At 41.2% G+C, this 18,673-nt stretch overlaps 1 protein-coding gene across 2 annotated transcripts in view; it reads right to left on the reverse strand.

Annotated features, from left to right (window-relative positions):
- Positions 1 to 18,673, reverse strand: part of PRKG1 (protein kinase cGMP-dependent 1) — a 952,768-nt gene that overhangs the window by 553,977 nt on the left and 380,118 nt on the right. The gene's annotated exons all lie outside the window — the stretch shown is intronic.

Genomic DNA, 18,673 nt, shown 5'->3' on the forward strand with positions numbered 1-18,673 from the left:
CATCCACCATTAAGCTAAGCTTGTATAAAACATTATCTGTTTAATCATTGTACTAATGTGCATAGACTGTTCCAATGAGATTCAGCATCAGCGGCCCTTTGCATGACAGTATGCAGTTGTAGAAAGTCACAGTACAGCTTGTGATTTTTGAAATAACTTCTTTATTATGGCAACTTGAAAAGGAACTGTAAAGGTCAACATCCAAGTCTGTCACCCACTCTATGGCTTCCAGTGACATGGAATGTATCAAGTAAGTAATTGCAATGCCCTGGTAAGTTTTGGATGAAGTTCACTGTGATCCATATTTTACATGTCATGGTGAAGCCAGGTGGTTGGTCTGTAGGAGCTGTAATCAGGTCTTGATTCTTGACCCTGCTATTTTCCCATAGCCTCCACATTTGTCTTTTGGTGTCAATCCTGAGGTTAAGAGTTTTGGCTGCTAAACAGATGAGGTTCCTGGACTTAAAGGAGCATCTCACGGGGCGGGGCGGGGGGCGGGTTGGAAATCTTCACAGATGGGCAAGTCTGGTTTTGTTACTTCATGGTTATATTTTTGTATTATTGCTACTTCTCTTCTGTGGGAAGGTGGTAAGATGTGCACGAGGATAAGAAGCCAGATTGTTGATGGTGACATAAGCACTCCTGTGACAATTCTCATAGTACTGTTTAATTGAATATCAACAAGTTTCATACATACACTGCCTAGCTGTACTGGAGTGCAATATTAAGTTGCTGAGATAATGTGGGCCAATGTGGCTTTCTCCAAGGTGCAAGCCTCTGGTCTCCAACTAGTCCCAGCTAGTTTGTAGATTATATTGTTCCTAGCCTTTATCTTGGCAGCAATCTTTGTCAGGCATTGGCAATATGCAAGGCTGCAATCCAGAAGTACTCCAAGATACTTCAGGCAACCTCATGCCTGAGTTTGGTTGCAGAAGGTGACATTTGGGCATTTTTTTGTATGTTGGTTACTCAGGTGGAATGTGAAGACAGCTTTTTTTTTTGAGAGTTTGAAAAAAGTCACCATAGCCAGTAGTACTCCTCCAGTTTTTTTCAGATTTTCTGTGAGGATGCATTCCTCTTGTTTTCCTTTTGAAATTAACTAGTCAAACTGAAACAATTTACTTCATACTTAATTGTATGGCACTAGGAATCAGATCTCCTTTCTTCAGAATTGGTTAAAGGCAACAGTTATACCAATCATCTGCTACTTCCCTCCAGGTGTCACCTTGTATGCCACCCTTATAGAACTAACCTTTAACTTATCAAGATCAGATTTGGCTTGAGTTGCACTTGCACCCATCTTTTTCTTGGGCTTGAACTTAACCTTTCCCATTAGTAGTTTGTGATCACTGACACTCCCAGCACTTCTACAGACTAAGACCTGGTGTACACTATAGAGTTAGGTCGATATAAACTGCCTTATGTCAACATAACTATGTAAGTGTCTACACTAGAATGGTGCTCCCGCCAATGTAAGTCACCCACTACCTCGACCTAATAATTCCAACTCTGCAAGAGACATTGTGCTTAGGTCAATGTAGTTAAGGTGATGCAGTGTCTGTTCAGACACTGTTACTTACATTGCCCGTTGGCTGGCAGCCCAGCGCTGGGCCACTGGGGCTGCCAGACTAAAGCCTGGCCACTACCTCCCGTTCATGGCTGGCGGGGGGAGGAGAGCTAGTCCAGCTGCCACCCAGGCTCAGGGCTCCCCCTCACACTCAATCCCTCACTGGGAGGAGGCAGCAGGACTCCAGGTTGTTAGCTCCAGCAGTGGGACTCACTGCAGGAATCCTCCCACCCCTGCGTAGGGTGCACAGCCTGAGCTGTCTGGTGCAAAGTTCAAAGCAGGAGCCCTCCTCTGCCCACACACTGGGCTCAGTTTCACAGCAGGGAGACTACAAGCAGTGAAATTGACATTCTTGTCAGTTTCACGTCTGCCATTGTTTCTTATCTGGTCTCCAGCTCTGCCAGCCCCACATTGTGCTAATAGCCCAGGTTGTCAGCCCAGGTGTGGGGTTAAGGGGATCAAGCTGTGAGCCTCATGAGGGCTGGCAGCCAGTGCCGGAGAGAAAATGTGAAATAGCAGCCATAAAACTGGGAAAAACAAGTCAATTTCACCGCTGGTAGGCTCCTTGTTATGAAATTGAGACCCACTCCTGGCTCACAACTGGGGCTGTCAGCCTCAGGGTGAGGGGAAGGGGAGGTCCAGCTGTGAGCCCCACATAGTTGTCAGTGTCCCACACTCTGGCTTCTTGGTGCCCCACAATGCCCCACTTCAGTCAGTGCAAGCGTTCCTGGTGCAGAAGGAGGTGGTTAGCATGGACACCAACAGCTGATTTACTTACTACAGTGACTGTAGGTTGACCTAACTTAAGTCAACCTAATTTTGTAGTGTAGACAAGCCCTAACATCTAACAGAGACCATCTAATGTCTTTTACTGATAACAACATGGTCAAACAGGTTTTTGTTTTGACCATCTGGTGAGTTCCATATAACCTCGTGCACGTTTTTGTGAGGAAAACCAGTACTTGTCAATAATCAGATTGTGCTTCTCGCAGCAAACTCTTAATCTTTACTCATTATTGTTTGCTGTCTTGATGCAATGTTGTCCAACACTATTCATTTGCTTACCATGTCTGCTATCAACCTGTGCATTAAGATCTCCCATTATCAGAATCGTAACAGGAATCTCATCTGCAGTGTGAGCCAGTTGTTCTTAAAATCAGCTTCCTCTTCCACTGTTTCTGTTGGTGCATAACAGATCACTGTTATGCAACGTTTATTCTAAGCAGTAGTAAACCTTGCTATGACAATCTGGTCAGACACTGGTTTCCCAGGTGTTGACTGAAGCAACCCCATCTGTAAACTTTGCTTGTGCATTTGAATGCCCATAGTAAAGGATGTAGTTTCTGACTGTCAACTTTACTATACCCAGCCAATGTGTCTTCAGTATGGGCAGCAAGGGAAACTTGTAACTTTCTTAACACCATGAATATCTTGATTTTTCATTATTGCACTGCTTAATTTGAATTTTGTACAATGGGTGCTTCTCTTAAAAGGAAACTGGAGTCTCTGTTTAGACTTCACTGGATTACCCTTCCTGTCTCTATTTCCCCCTTATAAAGCATGATATAATGCAACAAACTTGGCAATCTGTCAATGAATGCACTTTTGATGTCTTGTGTGTGCTCTTTAAATGGTTTTATAGACCTAGTGATGCCCTTTAACTGGTGCTGAGAAAAGAATATAAGTGTTCATGTGTTGCATAGTAATTTTGCTTTAAAAAGAGATTACCACTTGAAGGAGAACATTCTAAAAAAGGGGAAGAACCACCTCACCTCAAGGTTTAAAATAATTACAGAATGAGCGAGTACAAAGAGCAAGGGGATTGAGGAAGAAAGACTTGCTGAAGGTTTTTTTGGATAAGCATGAAAGTAGGTTTCAAGCTAATTTCAAGCTAATTGTTTATGGTGTCAAAGTGGTTCACTGAACCAAAGGAAGAAAGAATGGTTCATTTGCAGAACATGAGTTTACTATTATCTAAACAGCAACTTCTGTAAATTAGACATTGCTTCTCCTTGAATTGATCTTAGAACTGCTGATGCACTGGACCAGATTGTTTAAAATTTCTAAACATGATGAATTTTAAAAGTCAGTTCTACTTGCAATTTTCTTGATGATTTAAGATTCACATATGTTTTAGCAAGCTCCATTTCAACCATATTTCACACTGTCACTTCAATACTGCAGTAATTCCTTAAACTGTGAACACTAAATGTGTACTAAATGTTGAGACTGACATGGCTACAATTACACTGCATATGCTAAATGTTAGTAATGTTGACTTCTTAATGAATATCATAGTTATAAGGCCTCAGAGACCTTGCTTTTTCATTTGCTCAATTCATGTTCTATGTGGTCATGATCTTGTTCCTTCAGAAATTTGGAGCTTTGCCATTGACATCAATGGGAGTAGGATGAGGACATAAGTGAAGTAGAAGAAATAGTTTTAATAAAAAAAAATTAACAAGTCAATGTATGTAACTGCAAATTATTGATTTTCTATTTGTTAAGTGATGAGTATTCTCTCAGGACAGAAAGACTGAAAAATCTTGCCAATTTGCCTTATGTAATATTTTATAATTCAGAATTGTGGTAGCACAGTCATGCTATTTGTTAAATATAACAAAAATGGATTGTTGCTAAAACACAGTTAAACGCTAGTAAACTGATAGCAATATAAATTTAAAAAAAGAAGGAACCATTACATGGTCACATCATGTGAAATTCTGAGCCCAGTAAGATTCAGAATACATTGAGAGTACTTATAATTTTTTAGGTCAGTTTTGAGACTGTTATGTGGACAAGCAAAGAGTTTGTTAAATACAATTAACCCCGTCAAGTCACTGGTATGAGCTACAGCCCCAGATGTCCTTTATATTTAATAGAACTGCTTAAAGTTTTCAACAGTTATATAAAAATATTAAATTTATGAAATCAGAGCAGATAAGCTAAGGGATTGATTCTTCCTTTAGACATGTGGCTGCACTGACCTGTATATTATAAAAATCAATTATTCAGCATGTATGTGCAAGCACAGTTGCTGATGTTACTGTATACATGCTCTTCAGCATCAGCATATCTAAGAACGGCTCAAACCTTAAAGTGAAAACACTGCCAAACTTCCCAATACCTCTAATATCTAACAATTTTTCATAGGGTCACATAGCAAAGGAATTGTGGGATTGGACTCATGCTCTTAAATAATTAAGGTGACTCTCTTTAAACATGTTTATACTTTTTGAAATTGACACATTATATACCTGGGCATAAAACTGCTCAAGTTGGAGGTCCAGGTGTCATTGGGATGCCCGATAGACCTTCAGTAATACAAGACCCTCACAAAAGTATACTTATTGTAATGCAAGAGTCTGGGCCTTCAGGTATTACTATGCTTGGACATTTTTATTATTTGGTTGTCCAGGTGAGCAATGATACTTTCTTATGAGCAGCATAATCACATGGAGATATACAGTACTGTGCTCTGGTACCGAAGGTGATATTTACTGCATGCATATTTCTTTTGACTAATGAAGTGCACAATCTTATTCCAATAAAGGCCATGGTTAGGTGCATTTTCTTTGTTTGTTTATTTGCTTTAATGGGAGTTGGACTGATAGGTAGCTATTTCAGGGAGAAAAGAGTAGTTCCCATAATAAAGAAATGTAGATTTAAAAATATGTCTGCTATCAGCCAAAGGAAACCTGATTTCAGATCATTTAGGATAAAAATACCCATTAAAAATAATCTACTTTTCTGTGGCCATTTGGTAATACAGTGTGTGCTAATTTCATTTTATCAGAATCTTCTCAAGTGGCTCTGGAGGGAGAAAAAGACTTGGAAAGGTTTTTCTTGTTCCAAAAATAGATAATTTTGTGATGTTTAGATGTGGTTGTAATTATTAGAACTGGGAGCACTGGCTGTTGGGAGTCTGAAAGGATAGGAAACAGGAAGGAGAGGGAGGAGTTGAGGAGGCTGAGTGAGAGTTAGTGTGTGCGCAGCAGCAGCAGCTTGGTAAAGGGGTTTCCACTGTAAAAATAAAATCCTGCTGAAGCTTGTTAGTACCTTGTCTGTTTGATACAACACATTTCTATTATCTTAACATTGATTACTCCACAGTTAACATCAATGATTTCCCATAGGCACACTAGCAGTTTAAGATACTACTTAATATTAGTATGGCAGAATTGAGCTATATATCATAAAATAATCTCATTCGTCTATATTTTAGTCTGGAAGAAAAACAATGTGTTGGTGAGAATGTAAGTTAATATGCAGTGAAAATCATATTATTGTGTTTCCTTGTGTGTCAAATCCTGCTCAAAGCAAAGGTTTTTATATCATTAGCGAAGTTCAATCATCTCATTTATCAAAACTATTCTAGCCTTATCATTTCATGCATCAACAATGTTTTAGAGGCATGAATAAAAAGATGAAAATGAAGCTCTTGAGAAGTAATTAGTTTACATCTGTGCTTAATATTAACCAGTTCTTCATGGGTTGAATGAGAAAGGTCATAATCTACTTCTAAATATGTTTAACTGTATAAATTTCCCAGATTATCTAAGATCACAATTAAAACTAATACATTCTCAGAAGTATTTAAAAATCTATTGAAATGCTTAAATTCCCTTAAATAGCAATACCACCTTCCCAATATGATGAATTTTGTTATAATTTGGAGATAGCTAAAGACAGGATTCAGTATAGTTATTTAACCTGGATTTACATTGAAAGTTTCCAGTATTCTTCCTTTATTGAAGAGAAACATAATAATTTCATACCTTTCAAATTACAGGGAGTAAAATTATTTTAAAAACATAACTGAAGAGAAAAAAGGTTTCTCCTCTGCCATAGGACATCAGACTATAGGTTACGTGTTTACTACACAGGAGACCATTTATAAAAACACACGTGAACTCCAAATCTCCAGATACATATTCTACAGTAACTGTCTTTACAGTGGTTTATGCACTTCAAGAATTTTAATGGTCTGAATTTTTTTGCAGTGCTATATTTTCCTAGCTGCTTTAAAATCATAAGAAGATAAAATCAGTAAGTAAGCAAGTTCAGTTCCTCAATGATCCATTTTAAAATGCTAAACACAACAAACGTAGCTAGTATTAATAAGAACTACTGCTCCTTATTTAAACTCTCTGTGAGTTTTAAGGTACTATCATTATAGCATCTCTTCTAAGGCCTAAAGGTAGATACTGAAGGAAAGCTGTAGACAATGAGTAATACAGGACCAAAAACCCAACCCCTCTTCAAGAAATTTTACAACTAACAAGTAAACAATCTTAATCAACATATATTGAAAAGTAACATCGAAACTAAAACAACTAAATCAAATAGGATGCCCAATCTATTGCTGGGCTATTACTTCATTTTTAAAATAATTTTGTAACTAGTATGAGTATTACATGATGTAAATGAAGTTATTCCTGATTATCATGAGCATAAGAGAACGGAGAATCAGGCCTGACATATTCATGTATGGAAAGTAACTACAATGTGAAGAGCTATTTAAGCAGACACAGAGCTATAACAAATACCATGCTGCAATAAAGCAGAGAAAGGAGGTCATGGAAAGCATGACTAGCGCAGACTTGGAACTATGACTAAAACCTCTCACAGAAACCGCTCACAGAAAGGATTTTTACACAGGTTTTCTTCTGCTGTTCTGTCTCACCTTTTCAGATTCTTTTCCCATGGAGGATAAGTTATAAAGATAGACATTTTTATTAGGGTCCTCTTCAGTAAGAAAAACATTTTTTTTTTCAGCAAAGAATAGATGCCCTCTTCAAATAACATGAACTATTTCCACAAGACTGCAGCCCGAAGCTAGACTGCATCACCATCCATTTAAACCACTACTGCAGTGTACAGAGGACATTCAGCAGCCAGATCCCTCATCTCTTAAGGATTTCCCTTGGCACAGTGGTGTTCCCAAGGCACCATAGGACCAGCATAACAGGTCATGGAGTGTGTTAGAGGAGATGTGGAGCGTTGGATGTGGCCAAATTGATCTGCCTTCCTGCTATCCCAGGCTGTCTTACAGCCTGAGGACCACTGCAACCCAGATGACGCAGTTTTGGATTACTGTGGCAGCCAAATCACACCCTAGCAGAATGTGCCAAGGTGGAATAAAGCCCCTCTTCCAATCCCCTGGGCTCTCTCTCCAGGCACACACATCTCTTGAGAGATGCAGCTCAGAAATGAGATCAAAGAGGCACAAATAATGGTAAGTCAGACTTTGCCACTTCACTGCAGAAACAATATCGGACGTGGAGGCAAAAACCAGAACAGAGCATACTGAAAAACAAACATGTACATCTTTAATATAAAAGATATAATTTTGATTAACTTATCTAATCAAATATCTGCTGGGTGATGAGATGATCAAAAACGACTGCCAGAAACTATGGGCACGTAGTTACTGCTGTGCTTATTTTTACTTCCTCATGTAGTTTTACTAAGTCAGTGGAACTACACGGTGACACATAGTGTGAAATACTCATGGTAGTAAAGGTTTGCAGGCTCCATTTTGTCAATAGGAAATGTATCAATCAATCTTGTTGATGTCCTTAGTTATAAACTTTAGAAAAATACTTGGCAAACTCTGGGGATTCTCAGGGATTTCTGAATTATGATCTATTATGAGAGACTGCTGCTGCTTTACCCTATGACTCTTTGCCCTGAACTTCATGATGCCAATTCATCCCAGCTAGAAGGGTATCGGGGTGGAGGGTAAGATACTTAGCTGGACTGACTCCTAAGTTCTGTGGTGCAGTAAACAATAGAGAAAACATAAGAGATATAAATATATACCAATACAGATATTTCTGTGAATGTTAACAGCTAACCTATAGTGGTGGAACTTTTTAAGCAAATGAGCCGAAAAAAATTGAAGTACCAAAATATATTAGTAAATAAAATATTGTCAACTCAAAACAGTAATTTTGCTTGGTAAGGGAGGAAGCAAACAAAATGTGTTTTAATATGGCTGCATATAAATGTACACATCTAGGAACAAAGTATGTCGGCCACACTTACAGGATTGGGACACTGTCCTGGGAAGAAGGATTTAGATAAATTGGAGGGCAACAAGAGCAACAAGAATTAAAGGATCAGAAAACAAGGAGTCTATCTATTTAGCTTAATAAAGAGAAGGTGGAGGGATGAAGTGATAATATTCTATAGATATCTACCTGAGGAACAAACATTTAATAATGGGCTCTTAATTCTATCAAAGAAATATATAAATGTAATCCTATGGCTGGAAGGTTATGCTAGACAAATTCAGATTGGAAATAAGGCATAAATGTTTACCAGTGGGAGTAATTAACCATTGGAATGATTTAACAAGATCATGGTGGTTTCTCCATCATTGACATTTTTTTAAAATCAAGATTAGATTTTTTTTTCTAAAAGATCAACTCTAGGATTTATTTTTTGGGGGGAGGGTGGGGGAAGTTCTATGGTCTGAAATACAAGAGCTCAGACTACGGGGGGAAGGATAGCTCAGTGGTTTGAGCATTGGCCTGCTAAACCCAGGGGTGTGAGATCAATCCTTAAGGAGACCATTTAGGGATCTGAGGCAAAATTCTGTCTGGGGATTGGTCCTTCTTTGAGAAGGGGGTTGGACCAAATGATCTCTTGAGGTCCCTTCCAACCCTGATATTCTATGATCACAGTGGTCCATCTGGCCGTGGAATCCATGATTTTTTAAAATACAGAACTCCAAGAATATTTAGAACAAACTAGAGTGAAACTGCAAAAGTTGTCAGGCAAACAGCACGCAACAAAATTCACCTCAGTCCCCAGTTTACAAGGTATTTATGCATGTACTAAGTTTAACTGTGAATTGTTCCATTGACTTCAAACAGGACTCATATGCTTAAGTACCTTACTGAATCAGGACCTAATACTCCAATTCTCTGCTGCAGAAGGTTCTCTGAATTTTGCAAGCAACTTTAATTGCATCATAAATTCTCTATAAGTCAGACAAAAACACCCATAGGCATCTTCCTTGAAGTAAGATCTTAATATCCTCACTCAAACAACTCATCCAGCTCCAGAAACAATCACCACTTCTTCCTCCAATCTAATGAGCAGTGCTAATAGAGACCACACGCATAATAGCTCCCACTCTGAAGTATACATAGTGATCTAATAAAGGGAATAACAGTATTAACACACATCATCAACTAGAAAGGCCAATGGGAAAACTTTGAGCAGAATGTGCAAAGCAGGTAATCAGTGCAAAAACATAATCCAGAAGAAGTTTAATGGCAGTGAGAGGAATGCAAACAATTCAGACAAAAAAACAAACAATGAAGGTAAAATGAGCTGTGTAAAGGGAAATAATAAAATCAAACCATAAAACTCTCAGCATCAAGACAAAAGCTAGGAAAAAGCAGAGGGAGGGAAAGCCAGCTGCAGGGCAACATAATCAATGATATCATTAAAAATTGAAGAATAACAAATAAATAAAAGTGTTAAAATAAATTTAAAATAATCAAAATCTCTAAGAACTTAAGTTAAATAAAAGAAAATCAGAATTTTTCTAAGCAAAAAGATACTCAGAGATACCTTAGCTGCCAAATTGTTTAGAGAGAAAAAAAATTAGTCTTGGGGATTTAAAAAAAAAACAAAAAACTAAACATCAACCAATCAAAAAAACCTACAGCGAAAACTACTGGAGGCAATAACAGTGCTTCAGCACAGCAATATTACATCATGAGCAGCCAACTCACCACATGCTTCCATTTAACTAAATCTACACAAGTTCATAAACTTGAGAATAAAGTGCCTTTTCTTTGCACTGCCCTTGATGTTACATGTCCAATGTCAATAGAAATCAGGAAGGCCATACTCTTGAAGAAAGTGCCAAATACAATGTTGTCAGCTCTTGAATTTTTACTGTAAATCATATGATAACTAGTATTTCTCTTAAAGCACTGCCTGTTGGATTCAAGTCAAAACATGAGTGTGGGCTTCCTTTTCTAAAAAAGTAAGTTTCTAGCTATTACATGACATGAAGGCAGTACAAAGAAATGAGAACTCCCTCAAAATTTATTTTTAATTTCATGAGTTTTAAGCCAATCTCTTGATTTTGGGGGAACTGTCTCATTTTTAAAACTTGTGTGGATGGTAATACTGCAAAAAAAAACAAAACAAAACAAAAAACTCTCCCTCACCCCCATAGTTCATGCTGTTCCTTTCCTCCACCACCCACCACTCGCACTTCATCACAAAAGCGTGCCTGCATACATGCACAAAGACATGTTTTAATAAAGAAATGTATTCAAGACTGAACACAATAGGCAAACAGAGGCTTTTGGGGGGAGTAATGAGTATTTTAGCAGCCTGAACCTCAAAAGGAGAAACGTGAGTAATACAAAGCAACTAATTCCTACTATGTTACTGATTTGCTTTCAAAAGGAAACAAATGCTTTCTGCCAAATCTCACTATTTACCAGAAGCTAGTTGTACTTAGCATAATAAAAACACTGAAAAGAGTCTTTAGGGCTGAAACCTCAGAGGTGAAAGGATGAGCAGCCTTCCAATTTTCTTGAAGAGAAATGGATAATTTCCTTCAAACTACAATGAAGTGATAAAAATCGAACTCTTCTGTTCAGATAATCCTGAAGTAGTATACAAAAGGAAATATGCTAAGTTACTGTATACACTTAGAAAAGACATATGCTGTATTTTAATATAATTGCTGAGCAGCTACTGACTCCAATGAGTGCTAAGCGAGGAAAAGGAGTATATAAAACATAGCTCCACAAATCCATGAGTTTATTATCCAGAGAAGCACAGTACTGTTTTTTTTTTTAAAATCTCATCCAATAATATCCTTTTATCTGTTCCTCCCCAGTCTCATCATTCAGTTATGGTGCCACCTGCTCTTCAGCTTCTTCGATTGTTCAGCTATGCCAGGGAAAGGACAGGATACATTGAAGGTGGCTTTAATTAGGCTACAATTTTATTCTTAAATGTTTGAGAGTACCTGGCAAATAAAATTATACAGAGCAGCTAATTCCATAATCTTTCCATATACTCATGGGGCGGGCATCAGCCCTCTCCTTTACCCATCCTGGTCCCAGCCAACCTACTGCTGGGACTCTGCAACCCCCCTTATACGAGGGATAAAGGGGCTATAAAGGAGTGAGGGGGTTGACTCCCCACCACACCAGTTATAGGAACCCTGAACCCCATCTCCATGTCAAAGAATATGACCTTTAAATCCTTTACAAATTCTTTTATCTGATCATCAAATCCATTCCCCATGGAGTACCTGCACTGGACATCTGCTATGAGGAGGCACAAGCAGTTAGCTTGGCTGCCTCCTCTCCATATCTAGCTGGGTTTCCATACATTCACTGATACCTTTTTTAATGTCAACCAAAAATATATCAGCTCCCCAGTCAGGACCACACTGGTGCCCCGTAAACTATGCCCACATGATAAATTACCAATACCCCCTTGACTACAGCATGTCGACCCACAGGACTTCACGGCTATTTACTTCACCCTGCATTGCAACATCAGACCAATGAAGTTTTACTCCTGGAAAAAGTAGTAGGATACACCCCAAATCCCTCTTGGCTCTGGGCATCAATTCAACACCCTTAAACCTGCCCAAATCATTTTCCCCCAAGGTGACCCACCATCACATTCAGTGCCTGCTCCTGGGTCACCACAGAGTATATAAAGGGCTTCAGCTGGTCCCTTAGCATGCCCCTCCTGCCATGCCATCTCAGGATTGCTTTACCACTGAGGCCCAGCTGTGAACCTCCAAACAACACAGAAGCCTGCCTATGTGCACAGTAAACAATACCCTGCCTGCAGATCCACACCACCATGTGCCTGGTCCATCTGAAATTGTCTGAAACAGAAACGCAAGAACAATTATCTCTGATTCCCAGCCTGAGATCTCAGATGTGTCCTGCATGTATTAGAATGCCAGCTCCCAATTGCCTGAATTGGAAGCAGGTGGGGGAAGCCAGGCTCTAGCTGGACCACTCCCCACCCGGTGACAGCCCAAGCTATGAACAGCCTTCATGTTAATTTCACAGCTCCAGCATGGATCAGCAAAATTGACAAGAATGACACGCAACAGCCAATATAAGTAGTCTCCAATGTCTACACAATGACACTGTGTAGCCCTAACTACAGTGACATAAGCCCTATGCCTCTCGTAGAGGTGATGTTATTATGTTGGTGTAGTAGGGCATTTTCATCAGCCTGAGAAAGGTCACAGAAGTGTGTACACTGACATAATTAGATTGGCGTAAGCTGGCCTAAGCATATGCAAGAGTCCCCAGCTGTTTTGCCTGGGTTACGCCTAACAAACATACAGAGTCTGCTATGAAAAGTTGCTATTACCTTTTGAACCTAAGCCATTTATGTGTACTCTTACCTGCTTTAACTTCGTAAATAAATCTATTATTCCTTTTTCCTAATTAATATATTTTTAGTTAGTTTATTACAGGATTGGCTATAGGTGCAGTCTTCTGTTTACAATCTGAGTCCAATAGACTTGGGCTAAGTGACTGGTCCTTTTGGACTGAGAGTAACCCAGAACATTGTCAAGCTTGCCTGGTGGCAAGATAGTCTGTTTGGGCATTCCAGTGTATCTGTGACTTCATGTAAGATTGTTATAGGGCTTTAGGAGTTCACGCTTGTTACTGGGTTAGTGAAATCTAATTACAGAAGATACAACCATTTTTTGGAGGGGGGGCGGGGGGGATTGCCCTGCTTCTTGACAGTCTGCCCTAAGATTGACACTCATGGTCATGAGCCACTTCAAACAGCATGACAACAACTAAAGTCTATAAGGTCTATGATAGAGGCCTATAAAATCATAGTGTGGAGAAAAAGTGTTATTACCGCTCACATAACACAAGAACCAGGGGGTCACCCAATGAAATTAGTAGGCCGTTATGTTTAAAACAAACACAGGAAAGCACTTTATCACACAACACACAGTCAACCTATAGAACTCATTGTCAAGGAATGTTGTGAAGGCCAAAAGCATAAATGGGTTAAAAAGAGAAATAGGTAAGTTCATGGAGGGTAAGTCCATCAATAGCTATTAGCTAATAGCTAAGATAGTCAAGGATGCAACTCCATGTTCTGAATGTCCCTAAGTTTTTCACTACCAGATACCAGACTGGACGACAGGGAATGAACCACTCAGTAATTGCCCAGTTGTGTTCTTTCCCTCTGAAGCATCTGACACTGGCCACTATTGGAAGACAGGAAACTGAGCTAGATGGGCCTTTGGTCTGACTGAGTATGGCTATTGTTATATTCTCTATGTAAGACCCAATAGGTGAGTGAAAAGGGTCAATGATGCCAGCCCCATGGTTGCCAGTGACACCATGTACTGATGCACCTGTTCTTCCAGGATCAGCTACATCATGGCCCTCTCCTGAAATCGCACAAAACCATTAAAAGTTCCTTCAGTTCCTAAATGTCCATGGGAGCCATTGATTGCTGCACTACACTGAAAGCCATTATTTGCCAACATTCCAGAGTTGCTGGCTCCTGGTCCCAGCTCCTGAAATCTGTCCACCTGAAAACAAGACAATGCATCAGCTATGCCATTATCATGGGCATGTTTTTGGAAAATAAACATTTGTATTACAAATATCTGCACCAACTTCAAAACCCTGAGCGGTCTGGAGGACTGGCAACTAATAACATGTATCACTGCCGTGTTGTCACACCAGAAACCAGGGCTTTGGAGCTATGCTCCAGCTCCGTTCCAGCTCCAAGCAAAAACCTGCAGCTCTACTGCTCTGGAGCTGGTCTGTGCTCCAGCTCCAGGCTCCGCTCCAAAGCCCTGCCAGAAACACATTCTTTTGTTAGAAAACTGTGTTCCTCAAATCATCACTGACACCTAGAATGGGAAATTATTCCGGGAATGTTGCATTCTTCACTTTTCCTTTCTGTATGCTGGTGGAGGGCCATTTCTGGGCATGCCACCTGCCTTGGTAAAATACCCCCAAATCCACTCCGCTTGAAGCATTGAGGCAGATTCAAAGATCCACTTGATGCACCCATTTCTCCCTTCACAATGACACTCCATTTAAATGGCCCAGAAGCTATTTCCACACCCCAAATCCACCTTCATCTCTTTAGTAACTCTCATAAAATCATGGGGCAAAAATATTCCTGTGGTGGCCACTAAAAGCCAGGTGCAGAATGCAAGTCCCAGGGCCACCAACCTGAGAAGCAAAGTTAAGATGCCCTACTGTAGATTGCAGCTCATGGAGTGTAACTTTCTTGATTGTTCTTCGCTCAGAATCAAGCTCAGAAGCTCCCCAAAGCTTATCCTGAGGGAGTCAAAACATACCAGCCGGGACATCCAGATCAATCCCCAGGTAGGTCAACTTAGAGGAGGGCCCCATTATTTTAAACTTCACAAGAGGTACTCCCAATTTATCAGACAGAGCCTGGAAGGTATCAGTCAGGTTAGCACACTTGTCTGAACAAACAAAAAGTCATCTATGTAGAGCACTTCCTGCTGCAAACCAGATTCCCAGCGCTGCACAGTGGACCATTGTTCTCAATTTTTCAAATGCCAGATACAACGGTGAACATCTCATGGGTTTAGATTTTTTCCAAATACAATCCTTTGGAAAACATACTCATAAAGGTGAAACTCAGGAAGATACACCAGCAGCAGTTGAAAAGCAGACTTGATACCACACTACACCATCAGTTTCCCCTCAACACAAGACCTAAACATGCACACAGCCTCACCAGCGGAGAAATAGCAAATGGAACATTCGGCCGGGGTCTGTTCCATTGTTAACTGAGCTGCCCTGTGGGTAGGAAGGTGATGCATCAAGCAATATTTGCCTAGGGCTTTCTGACGGACCAAGCCTAGGGGAAAAGCTGATGATTTCTTTATAAGTAAATGACAGAATGGCTTTCCCACTCTATTAATTCTTGTGCAATCTTTTTCATTATAATATGACCTAACCATACTGAACTTATTTTTGGACATTACATCTTTTCCCCCATTCAGGGAATCCTAAACCCTAAAGTAAATCTGGCCAATAAATATGCCCCATCTATTTTGTTAGGACAATCCCAAGAGAGAACCCTTAACACTTCCAGTTTAATCACAGATAGAGTTTTTGTCCAGTGCCCCACTTTCAGCTCACCTTCTCCTCAACCCTGTACTCAGAGACCTGTGGGGAGCACCCAACTTCCCCCCTAGTCTGTTACTATACTGTGACCCCCCTCGACTTCTATAGCAACATCAAGCTGTATTGCCCCCAAAGCACATTTGTCTAAATGCCTAAATTTGCAGAAGCTCTGAAAACACACACCTTTGTCAAATGCCCACCAAATGTCATTACATGCTGAGGGCATGTGCTGGCCTCCTGTGGAATGAACAGGCCACTGCTAGCGTAACCACCATGCCCTCATGGTGTGATCCACTCTAACCACAGTGTATAATACAATATGTCCCACTGAATCCAGTTTGTACTGCAGCCTGCAACCTAAACTGTTCATCATAATTAAACCCAGCCATGCCCCTAAATGTATCATATCACTGCTTATTATTGCTGGGCTTCTGTTTGAGTATGCTTCTGCACTAACACATGCATAGATTAAAAAGGCAGTTTCCCAATTTCCTCAAGTGCTAGTCATCCTGGGCCACTTGGGTAATTCATTACCTGGCTCACTCTCCATCAGTACCTCCCTGTGTATCAGCAATAAAAATATTATCTTTAGTAGCATCATGAAGGTAAACTCCCATTGGGTCAGACACCTCAGCATAAAACTCCTTACAAACAATCACAGAGCTGTCTGTTCCTTGCTGCCTCCAGCTATCCATGGGGCAGTGATTTTATTTCACTAATTCACATTCCCTGTCAAGGTGTGATTTGTATGTTGCTTAGCCATATTCTGCACCATGCTGAGGGGTCTGCCCCACCTGACAATAGCCTGGTTCCAAACTCTGGCCCATTCTGGTTGTCTCTGACTACCTCCTCCTGATTCCTTATCAATGGAGCTTCTTCAACAACTGGACGTTAGCCTGCAGCAGCTGTGTAATGCCAGTTGCCTCTGTAGTCATTACAGACCCATTTAGGACACCAGTTACCTCCATTAGCCTAATGGCTAGGTCTGTTACCCTGCTTGCTTCATTGTCTCCTGCCCTGCAAGGAGGGGATAAATGGCTATTATTCCCTCTCCCATTTAGAGCAGTGGGTAAGGGTCCACCAGTCCCCCATACCATCACAAGTTGCCAAACTGGAGTTACCATAACTTTCACAATCACATGCCTCCTCTGCCCCATAATTATCCCTTGGACGTAGATCCATTCTTCCCCCTGCCATGCACAATCCACCTCTCTCGCTTGAACCCTGCTATCCTACAACCACCCCCAATTTGATCACAGGCACTCATCACCAGTGCCTCTCACAATGTTCCTCCCCTGTCCTGATGGTAGCTCATTCACCTCTGCACTCCGTGCAACCCACAAACCTTGTAATGCTGCTGATACAACCTCTGAAGCAACAGCAGGCACAACCTGAATCAATTCTTGGATGCACTCCCCTCCACACACCACAACCTCTAATATAGTTAGTTCAGCAGTAGGACAGTTTTCCTCTTGAGTACCCAAGCTACTCCCCAGGAGAGTGGCATCTCCTGGTGGGGAGTGTAAGAGAGTGGACTCACCCCTGCAATGCCTCCTGCTGGTCGTTTCAAGGAATTAGCTCTTCCAGCGTCCTGGAGCGCCCCCTGCAGGCTGGTGATCCGCCTTACCGCTGGCCCCCATGTCACTCCCAGGACCGTGGTGCCCCTTTCTCTGGATTGCTGCCCCTCTGGAAGTACCCCCACACTCTGGGTCTCCCCACCCAGGGGAACCTCCAACCACTAACCCCACCTCACCTCAGTGTAAGGTTACTGCCAGTCACCATCTAACCCCACCCCCTGGAGCAGACTGCAGTATACACCACTCATCAGAGGCAAGGTTGGGTTGGACCTGCTGCCCCTCTCTATAGCTGGGCTGCTCCTCTGCATCCCTGGTACTGGTCTTAGGCCCTCAGCTAGGCCTGCAGCCTGGGGGTTTTCCTAGGCCAGAGCTTCCCAGCTCCTCTAGACTTCCCCCAGCCCTGCTCCACTCCCAGTATCCTGCTCAGCTCCCTACCAGTCAGGCCCTTCTCTCTCTACAAGCAGAGGGACAGTCCTGAGCTTCTGGCTGCCCTGGCCTTCTTATAAGGCCGTGCTAATCTGTTTGGGGTGTGGCCCCAGCTGCAACCACTTCGCCCAATCAGCCAGGGCTTTGCTCTCTCAACCCCAGCCCTCTCCAAGGGCTGTCTTTAAACCTCTCAGAGAAGAAACGGGTGAGCATCCTGCTACAGGAGACAGACCATGCTGTGACCTGCTATCACTGGTACTGAGCCCTGCTCCTTGTCCATGCAGAGAGGATTCCAGGGCTCCCAAAACCCCAACCCCAGGGTTTCCAGAGCCCCCTTTGTCCATTTCATGCTGGGTTTGGGAATTCCTACCCCTTCCCATATCTTCTAACCCCTCGGCTGCAGCCACACCACAGCAGAGGGATTAGAAAAAGAGGGAAGGGGGAACAGACCCAGTGACCGATCTGTTTTGAATTCAATATGGAGCCATGTAGATGAGACCCTGCAGTTGCTGAGTTGCTCATAATTTGAGAACATTTCTTTCCCCCTTTTTTATACACTGCCATTTCTTTTCCCTCTGCTGTTATTTATTTCTGTATTTGCAGCAGTTAACTCTGATTCAGTCCACCGGCTGGAGACAAGTTCCAACTTAAAAGTTTGAAAACTATGATGAAAATAAAGAAAACTTGAGATGAACAAGAACTGTACAGTGTGTTTAGGAATGCAGCCATCTGCAGTAAAAGTTTGGAAATGCTAGAGTTGTACTGAGATCATGTCATGATGCATTGCCCTGATACTCTATTCACTGATTTGAGTGCTGAAATCCAAGGCTACAAATTGACACCATGCTTATAAAATGTTCTAACCAAGTTGAAAGGATACAAGTTTAAACAAAGGCCAACATTTCTGAGAGGCTTAATCACAATCAGAACCAAAT

This window comes from Chelonoidis abingdonii, chromosome 15, assembly GCF_003597395.2.
Source record: "Chelonoidis abingdonii isolate Lonesome George chromosome 15, CheloAbing_2.0, whole genome shotgun sequence".
NCBI lineage: Eukaryota > Metazoa > Chordata > Testudines > Testudinidae > Chelonoidis > Chelonoidis abingdonii.